Source organism: Myotis daubentonii, chromosome 3 (assembly GCF_963259705.1).
Source record: "Myotis daubentonii chromosome 3, mMyoDau2.1, whole genome shotgun sequence".
Taxonomy (NCBI): domain Eukaryota; kingdom Metazoa; phylum Chordata; class Mammalia; order Chiroptera; family Vespertilionidae; genus Myotis; species Myotis daubentonii.
The window spans coordinates 157871647-157899316 of record NC_081842.1 but is presented as its reverse complement, the minus strand read 5'-3'; the positions used below and the strand labels follow the sequence as shown (position 1 = coordinate 157899316).

The 27670-nt window shown below is 38.5% G+C and overlaps 1 pseudogene; it reads right to left on the bottom strand.

Moving 5' to 3' along the window:
• The window catches only part of LOC132229737 (probable G-protein coupled receptor 27), a 56017-nt pseudogene extending 36012 nt beyond the window's left edge, over nucleotides 1-20005 (bottom strand).
• Nucleotides 20006-27670: the final 7665 nt, after the last annotated feature.

Genomic DNA, 27670 nt, shown 5'->3' with positions numbered 1-27670 from the left:
GTTTTTCTCCATGAATGTTTCCAGGGCTTTGACTTGTTAAGGATAAGTGGTTGGTATTACCTTTTCTTTGAAATCTTTCATATCAATCAGTTCACCTCATTTCCTAAAATATTTGCCTTTGCTTTTTTATTTGGTTTTTGTTCTAAATGTTTCTTGTCTAAATTCCAAGTTAAAGAAAGAGCTTCTAAAATAGCAAGAAATTCCAGAGATTATTTAAAATATACAATTTTGTTTACATATGAAACCCATTGTTCAAGCCTTATGGAGCACTTACATGAAAACTATGCTTATGCATAGAAGTTGAGCTCAAACACATGCTTGATAAGGAATTTAAAATTTGATTTCATAAGAACACAAAGGAACATGAAAACTTATTGGATTAAAAATAAGTATTAAAATGTATGGTGTAAGTTTCACTTGGACATTTTGACCTAAGAATAAATGTCTCTGCACAGGATATAGAAACTTAATGGACACTGATTTTTTTTCTCTCTTCTAAAGATATATAGTGTTGCTCAGCACAAAAGTCAAAACAGCAGCTTGGAATCTCAGAGATGGTAAATTCTACTCCCAAGTGTTCCATTAACTCAATATATGACTTTTAAAGTTCCTCTAAATCATTTGGTGACTCAGTTTCTTTTCTTATCAGATACAGATGTCTGAAATAATTAACTCACTTCACATTTGCTTCAAGGAAAAATAAGGAGGGAAAAAAAGAGCATAGAATTTAACTCACTTCACATTTGCTTCAAGGAAAAATAAGGAGGGAAAAAAAGAGCATAGAAATATCTGAGATCGGTGGAAATTGTTATATAAATGGCATGTCTTACTTAAATTCTAAAATGTATTAGATTTAAATGGGAGTAAATAACAGTAACCAATACAGAGTATTGCTAAGTGCTTAATATAGGGTTTGGCATAGAGTTCTATTTAACAAACCTTAGAATTTACTGTTGTTTGCTATTGTTATCATTATTACTACAGCAAAAATTGAAAATCAGAGGAACAGAGTTAGTGTGAGTATTGTAGGGGATGCAACTTATTCTAGGAAGTAGACCTTACACAACTGTAGAAGATGCTGGAGGAGTTAATGTTTGGAAAAGGAGCTAGAGGCTTGGAGAAGGGGTCAGGAGATAGTTAATCTAAAACCAAGCATATCAATCCACCAAAACTAGAAGAGTCAGATCCAGCAAGTAAAAACTGCAGGATGCCCAATTAAATCAAAATTTCAAATGAACAACAAATAATTTTTTATGAGTATTCCCCTGCAGTAAAGGACTATGGGTTTGAGGATAAAATGTCAAGATGAATCCTTCAACCTATTCAGGACTATTATGGGCAATTAGACTTACCAATATTCCCTTGCTATGATTAGCTCTTGCAGTATCGGGGACATATTTATATAAAAAGTATTTGTTGTTTATTTGAAATTCAAATTTAAATGTGGGTCTTCTATTTTATTTGGAAACCCCAAACTATTAAGGCAAAGTTCTTAGGAAGTCTACAAGAAGATACCTTTTCCATGTAGGTCTCACCACTGTAGATCCTCAGACCAGCATTTTCCTGGAGCAGTTTTTGGTCAATATAATCAGAAATTGGTAAGAAGAGCTAAAAGTGGAGCAGAGGAAAGAAAAAAAGAGGAATCACCCCTACATCTGTTCATCACTATATATGACTAAAACAGCCTTCAAAAGATAATGGCTGCTGCTTTATTTCCATCCTCCAAATCTTATGCAAGTATCTCCTTTAACCAACTGTAACCCAGAACTATTTAGAGAAGGGAGTTCTGGAAACTTGATCCAAGCTTAAACAAACTGACAGAGTACAAATCATCTGGATGATGATGGTGATGATGATGATGATGATGATGATGATGATGATGATGATGATGATAGTGCTCTCTCAAGGGAAGGGAATCCATCATGGGGATGTTCTGCTGGACATAAAAAGAGGTTTTACTCTATCCAGTGTAATGCAAACTAAATCAGTGTGTGGCAGAGTTGTAGTTATGTGATGTACCATTATAGAGTCACATTATGGCAAGGCTATAAGATTCACAGACAGAACCCAGGAGTCCATCTTCAATGGTTTTATAAACCCTGAATGATCTCCCATCTATGCTCTCAAGTCAAGCCTTGACTTGGCAGTGTAGGGACCCTACTTCTGAAAGCAACTTTAGATCCTACAATGAAGTACTGTGTGTTTGAGGATAAAGTAACAAAGTTAATTGTTCCAACTCACTATAGCCATCCTCTCAGAAGGCATATTTAGATTGCTGCCAATTTGTACATCGCTATAATTACTCGAGCAAATATCCTTACAAAATAAATGTGCAGGCATGCGAATATTTCATTAGAATAACTTTCTTAGTGTAGAAATGCTAGGGTAAAAGGTAACAATGTTTGCAAGACAAAGTAAGAATTTTTAAGGCAAAATATCTATTACAAAATTGTCCTCCAGAGAGGTTTTACCAATCATACACCCACCAACTCAGCAATGCAGATATATCAAATTTCTCATATCCACACCCACACTAGGAATTATCATTAAAAAATAGAATCACTAACTTGAGAGGTAAAAAAAAAATGTTGTTTTAATTTATATATGTACTAGTATGGTGATTTTGATATTATATACTAGAGGCCCGATGCACAAAATTCGTGCACGGGGCAGGGGGTCTCCTCAGCCCAGCCTGCACCCTCTTCAATCCAGACCCCTCGGAGGATGTCTGACTGCCGGACATCCCTCTCACAATCTGGGATCGCTGGCTCCTAACTGCTCATCTGCCTTCCTGCCTGATTGCCCCTACTGGGCCCCCTTCCAGCCTGATCACCCCTAACTGCCTCTGCCTGCCAGCCTGGTTGCCCCCAACTGCCCCCCCCCCGCCAACCTGGTTACTCTAACTGCCCCCACTGCTGGCCTGGTTGCCCTTCACTGCCCCCCTGCCAGCCTGGTCACCTGCCACAGCCTGCTGTTCAGTCATTTGGTCGTCCCTAGTTAACACCCTTGCTGGCCTGGTCACCCCATGCAGCCTGCTGTTCAGTCATCCCTCACTATCCCCCCTGCCAGACTGGTTACCCCAAACAGCCTGCTGCTCAGTCATTTGGTTGTCCCTCACTAACCCCCCTACCAGCCTTGTCACCCCACTCAGCCTGTTTGGTCATTTGTTCAGTTGTCCATTTGGTTGCAATGGCCCCTGACTCTTTATACAGATGCCTCTGTGAGGTATTTGTTGCTACTTCCTATTTTCCTACTGTATCATGCATTTGGTTTTTCTGTTAATCTATGATAAAATTCTCTCTGTTTTATGTCTGTCTTTTCATTTGTTTGTGATATTTTGTGTCATAGGATTTTCTAAGTGGTTGTGGTCAAATCTGCTAGATTGTTCATTTTCAGTTTGTAAGTTCATGTATAAGAATCCATCTCCCCTATTGAAAATACTGTTTCAATTTTTTTAAAAAAAATATGTTTTCTACTTTTAAAGAATGTACATTTTAAATCCAAGGCTTTCGTTCATTTGACATATACTATGAAGAAAAAAGTAACAAAATTAAATTTTCTTGAATAATATTTCAATTATCCTAACTCTTTCAACTAAAACTTTTTTATCCTGATTTAAAATGACACCTTTATCATAAGAGTTATACTTGTAATCATAGTCATAGCACATTTGTTGAGAGTGTGAGCCCTCGAGTCAGACTAAAAGGTACCGTCACTTACAGGCTGTGTGACCTTCAGCAATTTACTTAACCACCCTCTGAGTAAATTTTCTAATCTGCAAAACTGGAGTAATGTGAAGATAAAATTGCCTTGACAATTACAAAGATGAGTTAACATGGGTGAAGCGCATAGAGTAGTGTTTGATATGTAGTAAAAACTTAAGTGTTAGTTTTTGTTGTGTAACGAGATATGAAATAAAACACGCAATTTTAGGTGAGCAGTTGGAGTATTAAGCACTGAATCTGCAGGTTACCTTGAAGAGAGTCCCATGTCCACCTTCGGCCTCAATGCCATGTGATCCTCCACTTTGAAGTTATTTTACCACTTGGAGAACTTGTTATGTATCTCCTATGGTTAAAGAAATATGGTTAACCGAAGTGATGTAGAAACCAATGGCTTGCAGACAGAATGTGAACGAGTGTGTGAGAGTCTCGAGGACCCAGGCCCTAGCACCACCTCAAGAACCCCAAGTCTGGGCCTGTCTACTTAGAGCCAACAGAACTCCTCAAGGAGCCATCCTGGGTAAACTCTGAGCTGCTAGATTCAGCTCCAAACAGGCTAGATCTGAACTCTGGACCGCAGCTCTGGAACTGGCTAGACTCTGGAATCTTGATTCCAGGCTCTGGGTGGGATGAACTTAGGTCCCAGACTTTAGACCAGGGGCCTTTAAGGCTACAGCAGGTAGGTAACTTCATGTCTGGGCTTCTGGTTTGGAGGCACCTTCTCAGGACAAGGGCCAGGGAAGGGCCCTAAAGAAGGAACAAAAGGGCCTAATAGCCCTCAATTATTCCTCCACAGGCATACCTTGGCAATATTACAGGTTTGGCTAGACCATGGCAATTAAGTGAATATTACAATAAGGTGCGTCACACAAAATTGTTGGCTTCCCAGTGCATATAAAAGTTATATTTATACTATACTGTAATCTATTGTGTACAATAGCATTATATCTAAAAGTAATGTGCATACCTTAATTAAAAATGCTTTATTGTTAAAAATACTTTGGGATAGAAAAATATAATCACATGGTATATAATGCCTCACTAAACTAATTTATACATTTAACACAATCTTAATTAACATACCAAGAACATTTTGTGGTTGTTTGCATATATTTTTCATTGTAGTTTTCAATTTGGGCCTTGATTTTTTTTTGTATGCCTGTATGAATTTAAACAAAGTTATACCATATAAATCCATTTTAAGCAATAAATCTGTAAGGATAGCTTAGAAAATTTTCTAAGAATAGATAAAACTAGAAAAAAATTAATAGTAAGGGTGGAAAGTCATACAAGTTTAAAATAGAGTATATTACAAATACAAAATAATTTTGAAACTTTGGCACCAGAGATTAATAAATGTTCATAACAGCACTAGAGCTAAGATAGACAAAAACAATGAAGGAGAGTAAAAGGAAAATAGAATCAAACAGGATTGCCTTTACTTTATAGTAATGATGTCATCACAAATTGGTGAGAAAGACAGTGATGATTCCATAAATCATGTCAGGTAAAAGGAAAATTGGGTCCTCACCTCATTCCTTAAAACAAAATACATTTTGATGGATGAAATATTTAAAGTAAACATAAAAGATCTATGAAGAAATCGCTGAGAATTTATTTATAATAATATTGAAATAAGAAAGGCCTTTTTTTAATTGGACATAAAGCCTTAAAGAAAAGAAATAGTTAACATTGACTACATGAAAATGAAACATATTAAAAACTTACCATAAACGAAGGCAAAAGGCCAACAGCAAAATGAAAAACAATTTTGTTATACATATACTAGTAACAGATAAACAGCAAATTTTCTTAATTTTCAAAATTCATATGTAAAATTCTGAAGGAATTTTGTAGCGTGAGCTACAAATAGTCTATGTACTGAAGGGAAATACAAATGTGTAATGACATATGAAGGGATATTGGGCCTTACTCATAACTATATAACATAATACATTTATTCAGCAAAAGTTTTTGAGCACCTCTTCTTTAGGTTGAGAAAATAACCATTACCAAACTAAACACAAATGTTATCCTTAATAGAGCTTATATTTCAATGAGCAAACTATAGACAATCAATACAGTAAATGAGTAGAACACAGAGGAGGACTGAGTGTATGGAGACAATAAAGAAGAGATGGGAATGTGAATTCTAAGAGAAGGAAGGAGCACTGGAATTTTATACCTGGCAGCCATGTTTAAAGGTGGCTTCCAAAAAGGTAACAGAGGAGTATTAAATTTCACACCCAATAGAAATATGAGCATATACAGCAAGAATATGTATGAGAATGTTTATACCATTATTATTTGTAAGAGTAAACAACTTGATGGGCACTTAGGCTGTTTCCAAATGGAATACTACGCTGCTGTAAAAAGGAAGGAACTTCTACCATTTGCAACAGCATGGATGGCCCTGGAGAGCATTATGCTAAGCAAAATCAGTCAGTAAGAGAAAGGCAAATATCACATGATCTCACTCATTTGTAGAATATAACGAACAACATTAACTGATGAATAAAAACAGATCCAGAGACAGAGAAGCATCAAGCAGACCATCAAACCTTAGAGGGAAGGTGGGGGAGGGTGGGGATAGGGGGAGAGATCAATCAAAGGACTTGTATGCATGCATATCATCATAATCAATGGACACAGACACCAGGGTGGTGAGGGCATGAGTGGGGGAGATGGAGGAGGTAATGGGGGGGATAAGGACACATATGTAATACCTTAATCAATAAAGAAAATAAAAAATAGTAAACAACTTGAAACAATTTTATCAATTGTTTCAGCACTTAGAATAAATACAAATTTTAGTATATTCGCACAATAGAATTATACACAAGAATGAATCGAAGTCTGATATAATTGCAACAAAGCAAATGTTGGAATCTCAATGATATAATAAGAGAAGAATGTCAAATATGAGAACCCATATTATGTGATTCCATTTATTTCAATATTGGAGTAGGCAAAACTGATAGAGATTTAGAAATTAGGATAGTGTATATTTTGCGGGGGAGAATGGATAGAAATATCATTATGGTACAGGGAATGTTCCATTTCTTGGCCTGAGTAGTGGTCACACAATTGTATTCTCATAGGAATAATTTATTGATCTCTTCAATTGAAATTTATGCACTTTTCTTTATGTAGGTTATGTTTAACTTTCAGAAAAAAATCATTTTTGAATACCTAGGTTCTTTCATTATTCTTGAGGTTTAAAAATTAAAGCAGGATATATTTAGACATTTTTATATTTTTATTAACTTTTTCTACTGTTCAGTGAGCATTTTAGTCTGAACACTTGGGCCTTTCTTAGATCAGAAAAGCTTCTTTATTGTTTTTCCTCTATTTTTTAATAAGAAATATTGCATGGTTCATTGGATCTACTGTCTCTGGTTTTCAATATCCACTGTATTCATTATTATTTTCTTTATGTATTTAAATGTTTCTTCTGCACTTTGGGAATCATTACTATTTGTCTTTTTAATTGATCATTGGATTTTTTTTTTATAAATCATCAATTCACTTGTGAATTTCTACTTGTGATTTTAATTCTGAAATTGCTTTTCAACTACCAAATGTGATAGTCATTAAGGATATTCACACATATTAATATGGGGGGGGTCAGGTCACAGAATTTGTTGTACTTTTCACCTTAAAATCAGTCATGGCCATGCGACTTGGTTTGACCCATGAAATGTGAATGAAAGACAAATGTAAAACTTACATGCTTACGTGACTTTAAGAGTCATGCAACATTTGCAATAATCTTCTCCATAATCTCTATGCCTCTGTGATCAGCAACCCTCCTGATAGTGGCTTGTTCATCATCCTGGGTCCTGGAATGAAGACAACTTTGAACAGAACTTTCTGTCAACTCGTTTTAGATATGGTATAAACAAGAAATAACATCTTCCTATTTTAAGTGATGGAGGATTTGAATGTTTAGTTACTGCAGTAATACCTTGCCTACCCTGGCTAATATATCATATAACCTTTCGTATATTTAGTATCTCAGTAAGTAATGGGTACACTTTACTGTTTACTGTCATAATTCTTCTAAAACACAGTATGTTTATTTATAATAGTTGCTATTATCTATTTTCTTATATCATGAATCTTTTTATGTGCTCCATGTGATATTTATCTAAGATACATATATATCCTTAAATATGAAATGTTCTTGCCTCCCTCTACTGAAAACCTGGTTATAGTTAGAATTTTCAAACATGCTACAAGAGCTGGTTGATCTAAATTTACATAAAAAATTAAGTTATGCAACCATCTGAGAGGAAAGAGGCCCAGTAGAGTGTGGTACAGCAGAAGAACATTTTTTATGCTCCCTTCCTTCAGTATTTAGTAAAACTACTTCACTAGAGGTCACAGTTCGGTATCCAGTTCCTGTTTGGGTAGAGTAGGTTCATGCTGCATCAGTGCTTAGTGCTACCTGGTGCCCACTGCGTCAGAGAGAAGCCCATATTGTACTAATAACAAGCACTGGCTTCCCTACTAATATTTGTGTTTTGTAAAACTGCCAAGAAAACTTGAAGCTTTCCTTTATTGCTATTTTGATTGTTGTAATATTTATTGTTATTAAAATAATGCATGAACATGTGAATAAATCAAATAATAAGGTTAGCTTATACCTTATTATTTGATTTCTATACTGCCTTACCCATACCCCTTCACAACCATAGTCTCACTCCCAGAAACTGTTTTACCTTCAATTATCTTCAAAAACTAAATAATACATCCTATGTCTCTTATTTCAACATTCCAAATAGTATTGATTGATTTCCTAAAATTAAAAATAAATGGTTTTGCTCAGTAAACTTTTAACCTCATTCACTTCTCAATGCTTATTTTGATTCTTTCATTTGCTATCTATAATAATAATAGCATAATATGCTAATTAGACCGGATGACCTTCTGGATGAAGCTGGGGCCTGCAGCCAGAGGGAAACCCAGGTCCCGGGTGCCAGAGGGAAGCCGGTACTGGCAGCTGGGAGAAGGAAGGCCTACTCTTGCATGAATTTCATGCATTGGGCCTCTAGTTACATTATATTTAGTGTTTGAAATATTTGTGTCTCTATATTTCCTTCCACAATTCCTCTACCCTTCCACTTCCCATTGTTTGTGTGCTAGTATTTTAAGTTTATACTGGCTTTTTTTGTTAATACTTAAATTCGTTCTGTATCCACAAGTAAGACTTACCCAATTTATCCACGGGTTGACTAAAGTTGAAAACCATTTAAACATTACATTACTATTAATAAGTGCTGAGATCACATTCCTTTTCTTCTGTCAACAATATCATAATTTCTGAGACACTTAGAAGAGAATATTAGGCGCATTGAGAGAAGATGAATGTTCTTTTATTCAATTAATTACTTGAGTTAATTGTTTAGATGCAATTGCGGGGGAGATTTCATATTAACTTTTCTTTTATCTTGAATAACAAGTTTTATTGTGCCTCAAAGTTAGTCCACTCTGTTAATCAGACAATACCATGCAGGTAATCTTTTATCTTCTGAGACTCCCTCTGGAGCCCACCATTCCCCTACGGTGCTCCAGAACTGTTGTCGTTAGCCTGATAGGCCATTGTCATCCTGAGCTTTTCCTCCATTGCTCCATTTCCCTGTCGGTATGCCTTTTTATTTCTTATTTTGTGAGAGTACAAACTCAACTAACTTTATAAAATGAGATTTGGGAGGTTGCTTATTAGATGGTGAAGGACCTAGCTGCCTCCTCAATCTCTGTTATTTTCTTCCTTAGAAACAGAGTCCCATGTTTTCCCCCAGGCTGCAAAGTGCCCAGATCAAATATCTCATCTTGCAACTATGCAGGTCTAGTGATTTAAGAAAACATTTCTGGGTGCAATTTCAGAAAACACTCCTTAGATTGGTGAAAATAGCTGTTAAGTACTCCACGGGTTAAAAACTACTTCTAACTGAAATGCAGATGCGATGGGAGGAGCTCTGGCAGCCATTGAAAACCTGTGGTAATCTTGAGAACAAAACTAAGACACTAAGGAAAACAAAAAAAAAAGATACAGGGGACCCTGTGTTTTTGTTCATGTTATAGAACTGCTTACATATTATCACATAATTACATTGTTACATATTATGTACAAACTAGTGGCCCGGTGCACGAAAGGGGGGGCGATCCCCTCAGCCCAGCCTGCACCCTCTCCAATCAGGGACCTCTTGGGGGATGTCCAACTGCTGGTGGGATCGGGCCTAAACTGGCAGTCGGGCATCCCTCTCCCAATCTGGGACCACTGGCTCCTAACTGCTCACCTGCCTACCTGCCTGATCACCCCTAACCTCTCTGCCTGCCTGATTGTCCCTAACTGCCCTCCCCTGCCGGCCTGGTCACCCCTAACTGCCTCTGCCTTGGCCCCAACCACCATGGCTTTGTCCGGAAGAAGTTGGACATCCGGAAGATGTCCAGTTAACCCAGTCTAATTAGCATTTTACCCTTTTATTAGTATAGATAGATTATATAGAATAAGATTGTTTAAATGGGGGGGTGGGGCCTTTTGCAGCAGACAAAAACACAGAATCCCTATATCTGGACTGATAGCCAGCCATATGCACTATACTACCAAACCGGTCATTAAAAAATTGAACCCTTTCTTACACCTTACACCAAACAGCTGTTGCCCTTAAAACCCCTTCTCAGCCCCCACTTTAGGTTCTGCCTTCGCACTTCACCCAGATTTGGTTCTGATTGGTCGGTTTCTATGCCAGTCAGCATCAAAAGCTCTGCCTTCTAGCCAGCAATTGGCTCCTCTCAGTTCACCCAGATTAGGTTCTGATTGGTCAGTTTCTATGCCAATCTGTATCTCTGGGCCTATTTCTGGGCCTGATCAGAGAGGTGGGGCTGATCAGTAGCCGCCCCAGGCTACTGGCGAGAGTGCTTCTCTCTCCGAGTCTTGCCAGCAGCCGAGCCTCTCTCTCTCTCTCTGAGAGGTCAGCAGTTCAGCCCGCTTGCCAGTCCATGCCCACTCGAGCCTACTGCGCATGCAGCCTGGCTTTCGTTCGAGCCTTCAGTCAGTTTGGACGTTATGGACCCTGGGTCTTTATATAGATAGATATGGCTACTGGCTACAAATATATTTTACAAGGGAGAGAGAAACATTTCATTTGAACAGCTGTTATGTCTGATTTCAGTTGCTGGCTGTTAAATACACATATATATTTAAAATACAGGTAAAGTTTCTAGGCTCTTAATCATTTTTAAATATCCCAATTCTGTCATACTTGGTTAATACATTTTGTGAGTATAGAATTCAAGGCTAGAATTTATTTTCCTGCAATGCTGTAGGCATTTCTCTGTTATCTTCTAGCATTCAGTGTTACTGGTGAGAATTCTGATGTGTCTAATTTTTTATCTCTTTGTGCATAATTATTATTTCTTTGTGAAAAAGAATTTAACATACTTTAGTTTTTCTTGTTCTAAAACTTTACAAGAATGTGCCTGGATGTGGGCTTACTTGTTCTTTCATTCTTTTATTTTTGTGAATGGAAGTGTATTAACCTATACTACACTTTTAAATGGAGCTGATCCATGATAGTAAAATAAAATCCAAGTGGTATGTTACCTGAGTACTTTCCTTACCTCCAGACCCCTGTTTTCATCAGTAAGCTTTTCATCCTATGAATTAAAAGTCCAATGTAAAGTTATTGACTCACTTAATTGAAATACCCAGGGCTAGTCAATGCTTAAGCATGCTCTGTTCTAGGCTTGGATGTGGCCAGTCTTCAATCTCTCTCTCTCTTGGATCAGTTTTATTCCTTGCCTTTCCTCTTATGCTAGTCTCCAGCTGCTGCAGACATACACTGATCCACAATAAGTCGGGGAAAAAATGGTTTTCCCAGAATTGAGTCGTGTCTGCCTATCTTAGTAGATTTGCCATTTCTGTTACAATCTCTGATACACTTTGTAGTTCACAGTCTTTAGACATGAACCGCTCTCTGAAAAAATCATAGCAGCCAAGGGGAGGCAATGTTCTGACTGCCCACTCTAGAACTAAGAGTGGTGTGGCAGAGTTTGCTAGTTTCACTGAAAATCCTTTTCCCCTTTTGTCTCTTATAAAGACATTACCCTGGATTTCTGTTGGCATCATAGCACCATTTCCCATCCTTCCTTGCTAGGTGTGTACTTGTGGCTGGGATCTGATCAATAGTGAGTGAAAAGTGGCATGTTGCCACTTCATGGAAGGGAGCTTAAAGGAACAGGATAGTAGAGCAACAAAAATAGTGGATCTTAGATCTGTATCACCAAAAGACATTGCCAGTTCTGGTCTGTTTTTAGTTTTAATTTACATGAAAAATAAATTTCAACCTTGTTTTAGCGGTTACCTTGGGTTTTCATTCACAATTAAATCCAGTCTTTTTAAATACAAATACTGTCAGCTTCATTCCAACCATATGAACTAACAATGACTTTTAATTGGTATATATATATTCTCCTATATAATAAAGAGGGGATATGCAAATTGACCATCACTCCATCACAAAGATGTGGAACCCAGAGAGGAGGCCGAGTTCCTGTAAAGAACCTTAACGAGCAATCAGCAGGGACCTGAGGCTTTGCACCCGCCCCCCCCCCCACGTGGGGCTTGACAGGGGACCTCAGGCTGTGCCTCCCACCCTGGTGACAGACCAGGGGACCTCAGGCTGTGCCCCCTGCCTGGCGGGGTTTGACAAGGGTGGGACAGGCCAGGTCTGGATCTAGCCCAATGGGGTGGGGCCAGCCGGGTCTGGGTCTCATGTGATTTCGAGGTGCACGTGGGTGGGTGGGGACTTGACTCTGGGTCCTGTGTTGCACCCCAGACTCTGACAGGAGGAAGATTTTCATATACATTTTACTAATTTTCTTTCATCTCTGACACCTCTATTATAGAGAAAGGGCAAATAGCAATATTAAAATATTTCCTCTAATTAATTCCCTTTTCATGTTCATGGATTTCATGCACTGGGCCACTAGTTTATTTATATATGTGTGTGTGTGTGTGTGTGTGTGTATGTATATGTATATATATATATATAAATTCACTCTAGAAGTATGGACAAATATTCCTGGTTAAGTAAATACAAAAGATGAACATGTGGCGTATACTGATAGGATCAGGAGTAAGAAACTTTACACTTAACTTTTGGTGAATCAGGTGCCTTAGAATGGAAGGTATCATGTGTCAGACCTTCACTATAGCATTCAGTTGACCCCATCTGCATACACTTAGTAGATGAAGTATGGGCCATAAGAAAGGCACCCTTCTTTAGTTTCCAGAGCACATGCCAACTGTTCTTTATTTCAATACTGCTTGTCATTATAAATTGGATTTCAGTCCATACCATAACCATTACCTGGAAGCCTACAAAACATATTCCCATAAACTTTTAAAGCAATTCAATTATTAAAACCAATTGTGCTGTTTAAAATAAGAGGCTTTAAAAACCTGTCAGGTATTTTGATATATATAATACTTGAAGGAACTTCTTTTCCTTTTAGTTCCTTAGTGTATAGTAGCTACCTTGAAAGTGTTTGGATTTTGGTTAAAGGCCACTACATTTAATTTTTAAAACCTACCACTATCCCTATTTAGAAAACTAGAATAAAAATTTTTCACTAGATTTCAGATTTTTATTTAAAAAAAATGTGTTTGCCTTATTATGATAAATCCTGAAACTAAAAACATACATTAAGAATAAAACTTATAAAAACAAACCTAGAAATGAGTCAAGAAAGGCAATTAAGAAAGCAGGAAATTACAAGGAGTTTTCTAGCTTCCATCTGTGTACCACATAAGAGTCAATAGAGACCCTGAGATGTTTCACATCCCTGTCATCTTTTTTCACAGCCAAAATCAAATTCCTCCAGCCACCCATTCTTATCCATGAGTATAACTCCCATACTAGGCTGAGCTTCTTTTTTTCAAACCTGCATATCTAGCTCTCTCCCCACTCTTCAAATTGTACCCTTGAGATTTCTTTTCTTTTTTAATTTAAATTCTTTATTGTTAAAAGTATTACATATGTATCCTTTCCCCCCCATTGACCTCTCTTGGCCACTTCCACCCCCCAGCACAGGCCTTCACCTCCCTACTGTCTGTGTCCATTGGTTATACTTAAATGCATGCTTACAAGTCCTTTGGTTGATGTCTTATCCTAGTCTAAAGCAGATAAATTATCCATTTTCTTAGCTCCCATTTATCTTCAGCTCACTGATGCAGCATTTGTCCATCTCTCCATGAAAACTGTTGTTGCCAAGGCCAATAGTGGTCTCTGCTATGAAATCCAGCTATTTCATTCTTTATCTTTCTTGACTTCTGCACCATTTGGAATTATCAATCAATTTTCTCCTTCTTGAGACTTTGCTCATTGGACTAGTTGATGAAGTAATTATATTTTCTCTAATAATTTTCTTGCTACCTTCCTCAGTTTCCTATTTGGCTTCCCTCCCTCTATACTTATCTCTTTGATTTTATGGCTGAAATTCCTGTCCTTAAACTCATTTTCTCTTCTAATTCTAAACCATTGGTTTATAATTACTTTGCGATTCTGTTAAAAGCCAAGCATATGCCAGGAAAACTAACAAATGGTTCTCCCAAGTGTTCAAGTTCACTCTCACTTTTTTAAGAACCACTTACATGCTGTTTACTCTATGTCAATATCTCCAGCCACAATCTTCACCTTCCTACTACATCTTATCTGACTGTTCTTCTACATACTTCATATTTATTGTGTCCAAGAGGAAACTCATCAATTTTCTCCCTGACCTCAAATTTGATTTTATTCTTACCACTAGAGCTAAAGGTCATGAGAAAAGTGGCCTTGTCCATATTATTATTGCTCTGTCTCTAGCACTCAGAATAGTGCTTGGCACATTGTTGGCACTGAGTGAATTCTGACTCATTAAAGGAATCAATAAGTATTAGCTGAAGGAATAACTACCTTCCAAGCACTTGGCATACTAGAAGCCTGAGTCTACTTTCTTCCCCCCAACACCAAGTTATTTTTACTCTAACTTCTTAGTTTCACTTCATTTATTTATTTGTTATAGTATGTAATGGCCTCCCAATTTCCTCTGGCCTCACTTCATCTGATCTATTAACCTTAATATTGTCAGAGACATTTTTTTAGAGTGCAAATATGTTTATGTCCCTCCCTTCTTAATTTTTCTAGTGATTCTGCATGGTTTTTCAAAGTTCAAACTCAAAAGCATCTTTTAAATGGTTTAGCTGTTCCTCTCCTTTCCATTCACTCCTAACTGCTTTCTCCTGATATAGATTACATGCCTGACCTTGACACATGAACAACTAATGCTTCTCTGAACCTTCAACTTCAGGCCATTGCTCATGGCTCTCTGCCTGGAATATTAACACACTTCCGTATTGTCCAAGCCTCAGCTTGGGACTCATTCCTTCTGCCCCTTCTGGGGCTTCTCCCTTCTTCCTCCCTTCTTGTCTGGAATAAAAGCCCTTCGAAATGCTTCCATAGCACCTTGTTCTCACCCTTTTCTTAACACCTGTCACACTTGATTTAATTATTTAGGATAGTCACTCCTCCTTACCCCTTACTGAAGGGTAAGTTCCTTAATGGCAATACGGCACTTATTTATGTTTGCTTTGGTCGTGTTTAGTATAGTAATCAATAAATATACACAGAGAAAATTAATCCCATCTCTTTCAGCTTTTGTTTTATGCATGGTCCGATTCTCCCAGATGAAACATTCAATGTTTTGGATTAGTTTCCTACACTCCACTGTCACTTTCCAAATAAACCTGGGTCATGGAAGATTTACTTAATGCAGGAAATGAATAGAATAAATGTGTACATAGATTTTATGCCATGGTAATTAAATAATTAGTGCCAAAGACTGATACTGAGACTAGAGCACGTTCACATATGTTTTTATTTGTCAGAAGCAATAAGTAAAGATGAAACCTAGTAATTATAGACTGTGAATAAAAAAGGAGTTTTCTGGGTGGTCTTCTGTAAATCTTGAAGAATGGGAAGCAAAAAGCCAATGTTTGTCAGTATTTCTCTTGACTTCTTTATTAAATATAACACTGCCCTTCTGATACTCTGTGCTGCTTTTCATAATTGAACTGGAAGTACTTTTGCATGTGTAATACTATGGTTTCAGACATTCACCAGTGGTTTTGTTCACTGATTTTTGGCTATCTCCTCTACGTTCTCATCCTTCTCCTTCTCTGTCTTCCAATCATCCCTGCACAAGGCTGTATGCTCAGCGGGTCCTCTTCCAGCCTCTCTTTCTCACTCACCTCCTATAAGCAGTTGATGTGCGGCCATCTCCCTTTGCCTCTCTTCCACCAAATAATGCCAGGTTAATGTGGCAGAATGGTTGTGTGAAAGTGTAATACACATTTGTTTCCACTGCTTTTAAAAATGTTATAAATTCTGAACATGTTTGTTACAAAATACCAATATTGGTGGTGATATTTTGGTATTGCATGAAAATTAAAATATTTAGCGTGGTTATTTTTCTCTGGTATTGAAACAGAGAACCCTGCCCAAATGACAGTCATTGTTATCATTATTATATCTATTTTACAGTTGAGTTGTGGCTCATTCTTTCTCACAACCAGAAAGAAGCAGCCCACTATATCCATATTTGCTAATGCAGTTGATGAGATACTTGATTTTGAGCTATATGATTTTATAGTTATGGAAATGTTCTTGCCCTGATCCAGGACATATCTAAGAAGTTAATAATTTAATATTCTTATTTTTAAAATGCAGGGAATTTGTTTAATATGAAAGGAACAATTTTTATCACATGAACTATATAAACAGGCAATACAGGGGCTTCTTCATATGGGACACAGAAAAGCATTAGGAAGATACTCTAAGACTGTGCATACACAAGGACATTATCCTATATAATAAAAGGATAATGTGCAAATTGACCCTAACAGCAGAATGGCTGGGAAAAACTGGTCGGTATGACATGCACTGACCACCAGGGGGCAGATGCTCAACGTAGGAGCTGCCCCCTGATGGTCAGGGCGCTCCCACATGGGAAGCTCCGCTCAGCCACAAGCCTGGCTGACAGCTGTGAATGCAGTGGTGGTGGCGGAAGCCTCTCCCGCCTCCTCGGTAGCACTAAGAATATCTGACTGTAGCTTAGGCCTGCTCCCCGTGGGCCCAAGTAGCAGTCGGACATCCCCTGAGGGCTCCTGGGCTGCCAGAGGGATGTCTGACGGCTTCTCTCTGGGAGAGCAAGCCTAGGCTGACAGGTGGACATCCCCCCAGGGGTCTTGGACTGCGAGAGGGCGTAGGCTGGGCAGAGGGACACTGTCCCCCACTCCCCAAGTACACAAATTTTCAGGCACCAGGCCTCTAGTTTGTAATAGACATGAATGCGTGAATTAGGGTACAATAATCTAAACCTAGTATTATCTTCAGCATCCTAACCCTATTCCCACTGAGGAGCTGAGAGAATGTTACCCTTCTAAATCTCTAAAACATGGTTTTCTCAGTATAGCTGGAAAGGCTATCACCATTCAGCTTTGAGGATCACCAAAGCCCAGGATGTGGAAAGAGTCATGCAAACTTCTTTCATTCATTGCATAGGCAAAGTTTGCTCCTGGCCTACTCAGTGATTTAACAATTTCTGGCTCTATACAATATAAATCACATATGACATTTCTTCTAAGACTGCAGCATCAGGGTGTGGGTTTGGGCCCCTGAGGAGAGTTGTAAGAGGAGCAGAAAGTTCTGAGCTGTGGACCTGAACAGCTGTTCCGTGGTGGCAACAGCAGCTGTTATGAAGAAATGCCTATCCCCACAATGTGCTTCTCTTGCTCTCCTGTCCCCTCTCTTGTCAATAGCCAGCCAACATTTATTGATTGTGCAGAGGCTAAGGGCTAATTCTTCTGGGTAAGCTTATCCATCTGCCCCTCTTCTTTTGGCTTACATTGTCTCTCTAGGGTTTTATTTTGTTTTTATAAACATCTTTCTATCTGTCTGCTTCTTCTCACCATATGGCAATTATGATATATATCTTTTTTGTTGGAGGGAAAATATGAGACAACCAGAGAGATGAGAGTCTCTAATGTAAAAAAGGATTTAGAACAGGAATCGTAGGAGTGTATGGGTGAATAAATGCTTTCTTCAGCGTGGTTCTCATCACATTACTATTAAACATTTTCTTAAAAAATACGACCGATTTCCACAAATACAAACGTTGTCTGCAAGTCTCTTTTACCTGTCAACACTGACCAACTCCATTTGGCCTCTTCCCTTACTACTCGGATACAACTGTTTTTGGCAAATCACAAATGACTTCACGTAACAGGCTGAAGAGTATTCTTCAGTTCTCCTTTGACCAGACTTGTCAGTGGCATTCAAGTCTCAAAGGACTATTCACTATTTTTTTCATAAAATATGACAGGGCTCCCATGACTTTACACTCTCTTGGATTCCACACACCCCTAAGGACACCTTCTCATTCTCTTTCCGCAGTGAATTGCCACTACCTGACCTGTAAATGCGTGTATTTCCCAGAGCTCTAACCTCTCATCTCTTCTGTAGATACTCTTAGCTCTAATTCATCTTATTCAGCTTCATGGCTTTAAATACCAGTTATTTGTTTACAATTTCAAAGTTTTAGCTCTAGCTAAGATTCTTCTTTTTGAACGCCAGACTTTATATTGGACTGATGTCTTAACAGCTCTGCTTGGATTTAACTTGACTAAAATCAAACTCAAACAACCCTAACCACCTTTGTCGTACTTGGTTTTCTCATGTTGGGAAAATCATTGCCCCACAATTGTGCACATCATAAGTGTAGAATTTCTCTTGATCTACTTTCCTTCAGTCCCTATATGAAATGCTTCAATAGTAGGTCACTTTCATCTCCATGTACATCATTAATTCATTTTTTTTTCATTTGTCACTGTTACCACTCTAGTCTGTGTACTATCTTCTCTGACCTGAAATATGACAGCAATTTTAAAGTTGTCCCTTTTATTCTAAGCCCATTATATTTTGTTTTCTAGAAAGCATTCAAATAAGCTTTTAAATTTTAAGCCCTGAGAATGTCCTTGTCTGATTTATAATCCTTTAGAGATTTCCTATTGCATATGGATTAAAATGCACTCTCCTTAACTTGCCTCCAAGTTCCTGTGCAATCTGGCCCTCATTTTGTTTTTCATTGATCTTAGAAAGAGAGAGAGAGAGAGAGAGAGAGAGAGAGAGAGAGAGAGAGAGAGACATCAATTGGTTGCCTCCTGTACATTCCCTGACTGGGAATGGAACCCATGCTTTCTGGTCATGGATGACACTCCAACCATCTGAGCCACACTGGACAGGGCTGACTTCTCTATTTTTATTTTGTGGTTCACACTCAGCACCAGTACACCCTTTTTCTAACCTTCACACATGCTATTTATTCCACCTACAATTGTCTTAATTCAACTATTCACATCCAGGTTTTTCCTCATCTTCAGGTATCTTCTTCAAATGTTAGTTTTCCAGCAAGGCCTTTCCTGGCAATCCAATCTAAATTAGATTATCATCTAGGCCCATCTAGTCTACATCACATTATTGCATTCTTTTCCTCTATAGAAATTATCACAATACTAGGGTCCCAGTGCATGAATTTGTGCACCTTGAAAGGAACTGTGAGCCAAGTGGCTGTGGTGGGCACAGGGGCGGGTCTCAGTCCATCCTTTGCACCCCCACCTGACCCCTACCATTGTGGCCCCCCCATCCCCTGTCTGCTGGCAGCCCCTCTCCCACAGCCTCCACTCACAAATGCTGAGGGCGCTGGCCCTTCTCACACCCGCTGATGGTACAGAGCGATTGGGAAGTGTGCCAGCAGTGGGTGTGAGTGTGGCTGGTCCCCTCAGTGGGTGCAAATGGCGGCTGCTTTCCCCATGGCCCCTCGGGAGCAGAGGGAGGTGGAGAAACCCTCAGGGGTGATAGGGGCCAGCAGCTGCCACTTGCACCCACTGATGGTGCTGAGTGATCGAGGCCAGCACCAGGCGCTGGCAGTGGGTGCAAGCAGCAGCCCTGGCACCAGCAGCGGGTGCTAGCGGGCCAGTGTCGGCAGTGGGTGCTAGCGCCAGGTGGGACTGTGGCATGCAGGAGCAAAGAATTTTCAGTAACCACCAGAGGCTCGCCCTGATAACAGCGACTGGCACCCCGCCTTGGTCTGGCGCCCCCGCTCACCTGTTCCACTATCCTCCCGCGGCTGACACCCGCCATGTTCTGCACTCTGAGCCTGTTGCTGATGCCCACCATATTCCGCTCACACCCCCTGGAGGTCAGCCCATGTCATAGTGACCAGTTGTTCAGTTGTTCGGTTGTTCTTGTTTAAGGCAGGACTAGCTTCTGAAATGTGAGCTACATGAGAAGTGGGGTCCATATCTAGATTTTTTGTTTGTTTCTGTGTCATGTGTGAGTTTGTATTTTAATAATCACACATGTTTAGTTAATAAACTAGTGCTTAACAATTTACCTGGCAAAAAATTTTATAGATCCTACCTCCAAAATCACTAAAAAAGAATAGGCCAACTGTTGTTCTAGCTCTGGTAATCTATACAGAGTATGAATGATAAGCCAGTATTAGGTCACAGGCTAAGTTAAGATATCTGGTAAAAATTACAGAGTAATTTGAGACTACGGGGAAATCAAAGCAGAGAGAGAAAGTAGAAAAGAAAAGAAATAACTGTTATATGGGCAACTCTGGGGACTAAACTGAAAATAAAGGAGATATAGCAATTCACAGAAAATCAAACCCCAGGAATCAGAAAAATTAGGTTTGGGCATATTTTACTATATTGGGACATCAAACTAAGTGTTTCAGGATGGACATAAAACACAACTTTTGAAATAATGCCAACAATCCTGTTCAAAATCAGTTTAATCAGGTTGTTAAATCCAAGATGTACATTCAATTTAGATCAAGGTAGATCAGAATTAGGGAGAGACTCTGGGAATGCTTTGGAGGAAATACCATGAATAGAAAAAGTCTCCCCTCTCCAGATGGGGATCTGTTTTAAGTTCCTGAAAGTGCCAAGGCGATGGAGGAATTCAAAACGTTTGTGGTGAATGCTGTTCTGGACTCTCTAGTACCCAGTCCTCACAGTCCAGCAGTTGGAGTTGAGTCCAGCTCCAATGGAAGATCCTCATTTGCCTAACTGGTAATGGTCTTGCCTCAAGCTCTCACATCTACACTATAGGGATAGGCTAAAAGCAAGAGCATGCTACCTTATTCAGGCCTATCAAATGCAAGTGGAAATTTTGGGGGATCCTGGTAAAGGTTTCCTGATTAGTAAATGAGGAACCTAGAAAGAGATAATACTTTTCTTCTGGATTTTGCAGTGTGCAGATGTGAGGTTAGAAACTGCTACCACCTTAGGGTAAAGCCAGCATTCCAAGGAGGGCAGAGCCAAGGGAATTAAAGGGAAGAGGAAACTCATCATCAGAGGCCAACCCTGAATCACACCATCTTTAGACTCCCAGTTAGGACGCAGTAAGTATCTCTGTAGATTTAGCCAGTTTAAGTTTGACTTATTTATTTATTATTTATTTATTTATTTGTTTATTTATTTATTTATTTATTTATTTATTTATTTATTTACTTATTTATATTGCAGAAAGCACCTTAACGGATGAAATGTCTAAGATATACAGACAACAGGAGGAAGAAAATAGCAGGCAGGTTTTTTTTTAAAAAAGATCAGATTTTGTAAAGAGGCAGGAGGATCCATTCATTTTACACTTCACTCTCTATACAGCAATGGGGAGAAGGCTACTGGTGGGCTGTCAGCCTCATCTCCCACCGGTTCAAGCTGGAGTAGAGCTGGGAATGGACAGAGAGTGACAGTGTTTCTCCCTTAACCAGAATAGTTGTGAACAAGAGAATAATAAACACTCTCTTACCCAACATCATAATGAAAGTTTTTTGTTTGTTTTATTTTTTTTAAGTGAAGATAATAAAAAAATAAACAAGAAATAAAATTTGGACTATATTCGTTATTTCTCAACATTATTTGTCATCAGTTAATTCTAAAACATTATTTCAATAATCCAAATGACCATTATAATAACAACAATAGAAACACTGACAATACTAAGGAGCACTTGTATAGGTCTTACTATGTGCTAAGCACTATTATAAGCATTCATGATGTGTTGCCTCCTTCAAACTGCATATGAAGTAGGTACTTACTAGTCTGCCAAAATTACTGACAAGGAAATCAAGGCACAAGAAGGCTAAGTGACTTGTCCAAGGTCATGCTGCCATTAAATGGAAGAGCCTGGTTTTAAATTGACCATCAGGCTCTCACAGCTGGGGCTTTAGTCATTATCCAAAACCCCGAGTTATTGTGGGGCTATAAATTGAAGGAGATGATGAAAAAATTATTTTGCTTTTATGCACTTTCAGTTTGTCATTTTCTCTTAAAACCCAGCAATAAGAATATCTTCTCCCACTTTTCAATATAGTGGAAACCATGACTATATCATGTCATGCATTCATCAATATTTTTGTGACTGTTGATGACTTCTTATTGATTGCATATTCAATATAATTTTACATGAACTCTCCCCAAAACCATTTTTATTTTTAAATAACATTAAAATAAAGAACATATGCCACAAGAAGTATTTATAAGGAACTTAAGATCATCCATTACTAAATTTATACTTTAGGAGAATGAGATATGTGTTATTTAAGATTTTAATTACCAAGACATTCATATTTCATTATTCATATTTCATCATTTGAAGTAGTTTTTACCACATAAAGACCTAATTTTCCTCTAAGCATCAGTTAGGAGGAGATTCTTTCCTGGGTCCACATAATGCATGACTAAATTATTAACCATAAAATTATTTGGAAAAACCCCATGTGTGACAGAATGAGCACATAGACTGTAAAATATCAAATATGGCTCTACTTCTTATGCTAGCAGGACTAGTCCATCATGCAATTTAACCTAGGACATCATGTAGGTGTAAGTCTTTTGGACCTGAGTGAAGAAAGGCAATGCATTAAAACCCATTAAGCTTCCCATCAGACATTTCGAATATGACATCCCTGTCAGCCTTGAGAGAGGATGTAACTCTAATTTCCCCAGTTGCAGTAAACATTTAAATATGTTGGTTTTCTGCTCCCAGGGGATTCAAAGCTGCTGCCAAATCTGATAATGTAGAAGATTAAAGTCAAGGAGAAAAACTTAAAAGACCTGAGAGAAAGTCTGACATGGAGAAGAAAAGACAGGTATATTGTCATTATTATTTATCTTTATGTATATATTTTATCCTCAGAGCATAGTATAAGGCCTGGCACATAGAAAGTTCTTGATGCCTGTTTGCATTGAGTGGATGAGACGAAGGAATGAGTGGATGAGACTCATGTACAAAGAAATAGAATAAAGATGCTCCTTCAATTGGAAAAAAAATATGCTAGACATCAAGATAGACCCCAAGAGAAGAGGGATTGCTACATAATGAAACTACTTCCAATGCCAAGCTTTCCTTCCACTGAATATTAGAAAGATATATATGTTTTAAAGCCCAGAGCAGTTCTTGTAAGTTTAGGAACATTTAAGGATAATTTGTGATTTGTGAAGAAGACATTTGTTAAGTATTAATTAAAATTAGTTTCTTTAAAATTATTGGCTATGGTTATAACAGCCTCTTCACACAATTATCATAGCAGTACATCTTACATAAAACCAAACATTAACTTCCTCTCTGACTCTCATGTCTGAACCACCCACCCACTACCACTGAGGAAATGTATTTATTTCCTACTCTTCCAGGGAAAAATGCTCATGAGTCAGATTCAAAAGCTATCGTTTTCAATCCCATCACAGGTACTTTTAACTATTTGATTGGGCTGGTCACTTGCTTGGAAAAATGGCCTACCTCCCTCATAGTGCTGGGGAGAAGAGGCCCTGAAATAAATATGTAAAAGCGCATTCTTTTTTTCTTCCTTTTTGTCTTTTTCCAAACTTTGGAAACAATCCTGGTCTTAGAGTAGTAAACACATGAGGAAAGTGACATCTTTTAATTTAATCATTAAAATAATCATTAAAGTAGTTATTATCTCTCTGTTACATATCAGAAAGTAGAGATTCAAAAAGTTTTAGTAACTAGATCATTTATTTATCTTATAGTATTTGCCGAGCGTTCACTATGCTCTAGGCAGTAAGCTAAGGACCATGAACACAAAAATGCCTGTGCTAGGGTTTCTACTCTTTATGAAGTCCCATCTGGTAAGAGAAAAAGGCACCACACAGTGTTCACGTACTCTTAGCCAAGGCCAGTAGAACCAAAGCCCTCTGGCACTTTTTGCTACAGCTTTGTAGCGAAGCTGCCGCTTTGTTGTTCTTGTTTAAGGCAGGACTAGCTTCTGAGCGAGCTTATGTTCAGTAACGAGCTACCAACCTCACTCTCACTCAGTCTTACACTATAGGATCTGCAACACAGATCCTGTTGGTTTCTCCTGGGACTGACCCAGTATTTGGAGGTGAATCTCCTCAGGATAATATACCTCCCCAGACCACAGTGCTATACCCTCCCTGCAACACATCACCTGGTTTCATCTTTTTCCTTGGTCTCATCCACTCAATGCAAACAGGCATCAAGAACTTTCTATGTGCCAGGCCTTATACTATGCTCTGAGGATAAAATATATACATAAGGATAAAAAATAATAATAAATGTATTTTTAAAAAGGGCTGCTCTTGAGAGGTTAGAATATAATAAGGGGAAATTGTCATTGAATAGATAAGAAGAAAAGACTGTAGATGCTGGGCTAGAGGTCTATAATGATGAAGTGTTATGCATATAAATAATGCCTGGTCTATATTATCTGCTTGGTATCAGGGTGGGTTGAGGTAAAAGATGAAGGGTTGAGTTTCAACATGTTGTGACTAAGTTGATGTGGCACATGGAAGGGTCATGCCCAGGTGGATATTTAGACCTTGAGCTCAGGAAAAGCATTTTGCATATATAAAAGGTCATTTAGCCTTTTATATATACGTAGATAGTGATCACTGATCTGTTTAATTCTAATATATATATAAAATGTTTATAGATACCATTTGAAACAATAGAAAGCTGGATTGCCCCCGGGGAGAATGGAGAATGTCAGAGTGAAAAGGGAAACTTGAGTGAAAAGGGAAAGTGCCCAAGGAAGGCAGAAGTTAGGGGAAGAGCAGAATTAAGGGACAGGAAGGGATGAATACAGATGTAGATGCCATCCTGGTAGAGGGCATCCTTATCTACTATTGAGAAGTCAGACTTTAGAAATCATCACATCCTTTCAAGCAGCTTCATAACAGAACCACATGCCAGAAAACACTTGAATAAAATCTCTTCACAATACTCTTAAGAAAAATTACTGAATTGGCATTTCAATTTTAAAAATTGCAAGTATTTTATTAAAACAAATGATAAAAGAATAGATGAATGAAAAAAATATTCTTCATGGTAAATGGATAAAGAAAATGTGACATATATTACACACACACACACACACACACACACGAGTATTATTCAGCCAAGAGAAAGAAGGAAATCCTGATATTTGTGACAAAATGAATGGGTGTTGAGGACATTATGTTAAGTGAGAAAAAGAAAGGCAAATACTTTATATATCATCTGCGTGTGAACAAAAACAAACTAAAAGCTAGTATCAGAGACATGAAGAATGAAAAGGTGATTTCCAGGGATTGAGGGATAAGGGGGGTATAATCAGTGATTAGATCAAAGGGAACAAATTTTCAGTTATAATAATAAATTCCAATAATCTAATGTACACCGTACTAACTATATCTATAATAATAAAAGGGTACTATGCTAATTAGACTGGACATCCTTCCAGACAAAGCGGGGGCCGGAGTGGAGCCCGAGTCCCAGGTGCCTGCCGGCAGCCAGAGGAGGGAAGACCGCGTCCTGGGTGCCAGAGGGAAGCCGGTGCTGGCAGCCGGGGAAGGAAGGCCTACTCTTGCATGAATTTCGTGCATCAGGCCTCTAGTAATTCATAATACAGTATTGTATACTTGAAAGTAGATCTTAAGCATTCATAACACACACACAAAAAGAGAGAGATAACTATGTGAGGTGAAAGATGTGTTAATTATCTTGATCTTGGTAATTATTTCACAATGTACTAGTATTTGTCTATCAAATCATCACTTTGTACATTTTACATATACATGCTTATATTTTCAATAATTTCTCAAATTTTTTAAAAAAGTAAAATAAAATTTAAAATTCCATGCCTCAACACATATCCATATGTCCCATAAGAGCTTAGTTTATGTGTTAAACAGTGATATTTTATCTGAAGGTGGTATTTTCAACATTTCAGAAATATTATTATATTTACTTAGCTTTTTAATTCTATAGCTGTTATCATTTTAGCACCTATCTCATACAATTAAACTTTTTCTTTTAAACTATCACATATTATAGTAATACTAGTACCCTGGTGCATGGATTTGTGCACATTGAAAGGAAATTTATTAGAAGGTGGCCAGAGGGGCAGGACTGGGCAAAACGGGCTGGGCATGCCCTGGAGCCAACTTCCCATGGTCCCTCCCTAGCTGGCCATACCTGGGGCGGTGCCGCGGCTTGAAGGGTGTCTGCGGAGTTAGCGGCGTCCCTCTGGCAGGTGGGGTCCCTCGGCTTGGCCCATGGGAATCAGGCCAAAACTGGCTCTCTGACATCCCCCGAGGGGTCCCAGATTGTGAGAGGGCGGTTCTCGGGTGACACACCCCAGATTTGGGCTCCCTTCTCTCTGGTTTCAGGGTGCATCACCGAGAACCACCGCTGCCAAGTCACTGCAGCTTGGCAGCTTCTGCATTGAGCGTCTGCCCCCTGGTGGTTAGTGTGTGTCATAGCTACTGGTCAGACGGTCATTTAGCCCTTTATATATATAGATAGTGATCACTGATCTGTTTAATTCTATTTTCAATTTCTTTTTGAATAAATGTGCCAATCTTAAAAGAAAAAATATTCGTTCCATTTCTTATTGTTTCAGTAATTCAAACAATCTAATGATTATATTTTTCTATATGTATTAATTTGAAAATTGATTCCCCAGGGAGGAAAAAATGGTCTTGTTTCAACCTTTTAACTAAGAGCCAGCCTTTGAGAGAGAATATTAGAAAAGACGTTGTCAGGTGTATTAAAGATTGCCTAATTAGCAGTTCCTAGAATTTGATACTCAGATAAGTACCAAGGCATAGTATTAGGGAAGTAGTGGGGTGTAGCATAGTATGTAGTCAAAGTAAGTTTGGGAAATCCTTTGTTAAATGAAATTAAAGAGAGGTCTACCCTCTAAGACTTGTCAGAGCCTTAATGTACTTGTTTTCATGGCAAATACTTTAGGGAAAACCTACCTTAAATGCACTATCAGAGCCAGAAAATATAAGTGACAAAACAGGAGAGATCAACATGGATGTGCAAGGAGTGCCATATTTGGAGACTGAATGCATCACTCAAGTCAGGAATACTGAAAAGCTGCAATGGAATAAAAACTTAGCTTGGGCCCTGGCTGGTTTGGCTCACTGGATAGACCATCAGCCTGGGGACTGAAGAGTCCCAGGTTCGATTCCGGTCAAGGGCATGTACCTTGGTTGCAGGCACATCCCCAGTAGGGGGTGTGCAGGAGGCAGCTGATCGATGCTTCTCTCTCACTGATGTTTCTAACTCTCTATCCCTCTCCCTTCCTCTGTGTAAAAAAATCAATAAAATATATTTAAAAAAAAAAACTTAGCTCGGGGGTGCCGCAGGAACAACATTCTTCTGCATTGCAAATAGAGCCTATTTCTGACTTTCTGGGAAATCCTTACTTGCTTTTAAAATGCCTCTTGGTTTCTATTATCCTTTCAAAGTAGAAGAAGGTACTGGTCTCTTGTTTGCTATTGCATTTCCAGTGTATAA